The 879-nt window shown below is 34.1% G+C and overlaps 1 protein-coding gene across 1 annotated transcript in view; it reads left to right on the top strand.

Annotated features, from left to right (window-relative positions):
- The first annotated feature begins 375 nt into the window (after window positions 1-375).
- lpar2a (lysophosphatidic acid receptor 2a) overlaps window positions 376-879 on the top strand; it is a 6,321-nt gene continuing 5,817 nt past the window's right edge. Inside the window, exon 1 of the mRNA XM_037689071.1 lies at window positions 376-513. The gene's annotated coding sequence lies outside the window, so the exon portion shown is untranslated. The remainder of the gene's footprint in view (window positions 514-879) is intronic.

Here is an 879-nt window from a genome sequence, read left to right as displayed (position 1 = left end):
GAGCTTAGGTTTTTTGCAGCTTTGTTTCAATAATAATAACAATAATAATAAGAATAAATGTTTAAGTTTCTTAATGTAAGATACTAAATAAATTTTGTTTTCTTATTTTTCCTTAATTTTATGTTTGTTTGTTCGTGCCTATGCTTTGTTTTAGTTCATGAAAATAGCTTCATTTAATTTGTTTTTTTACTCTAGTGTTACTTAATCATATTTTATATATGTTCACTCAAAATTTACCGGGTTTGAGAACACTCTTTCTATGCTCTCTCCCAGTCGACCCTTGTGAGGTGTTCTTGTTTTTTCCGATTATTGTGGGAGGCACGTGGAGGCAGCACGGTTACCTGCGGTTCAGGTCCAGCTGAGAAGTGTGAGAATGATTCAGAAAGCTTGTGCGGTACACATCGTCGAGCACCTTTAGAAAGTAATACAGTACTTTCTGTTTCCTCTGATGGCAGATTGAGTCACGGTTTTAATAAACAGCGAGTCTGGATGGAGGAAGCTCTAAAATAGGCGGTAAGTCTGACTTTAAACACCTGTTTTTGTCGAAACCTTTTTCCAAACACGAAATAGTCCCAGTTTCCGGTGTGCAGACAGACTTTCATCACAACTGAAACAACTTTGACTTTGCATCGTTAAAAATATTTGTTTTAAAACGTATCTTACTTTGAATATTAAGAAAAGTTGAATTATATCTGATTTTTGTACAGCCATTCAGTAGACTAACTTGGGGAACAGGGAAGGGAACAAACAAGCAGAGAAAGCCATGAAGTGAAAACTGTTTATGGTTAAAGGAGCTGTACAACAGCAAAAATAAACTGGTTTAAAACATACTTCACAACTCTTAAAACTGGAAAAAAAAAAAAAAAAAAAAAAAAAAAA

This window comes from Nematolebias whitei, chromosome 15 (genome assembly GCF_014905685.2).
Source record: "Nematolebias whitei isolate Nwh7 chromosome 15, NemWhi1, whole genome shotgun sequence".
Classification (NCBI taxonomy): Eukaryota; Metazoa; Chordata; class Actinopteri; order Cyprinodontiformes; family Rivulidae; genus Nematolebias; species Nematolebias whitei.
This window is presented reverse-complemented; position numbering and strand designations above follow the sequence as displayed.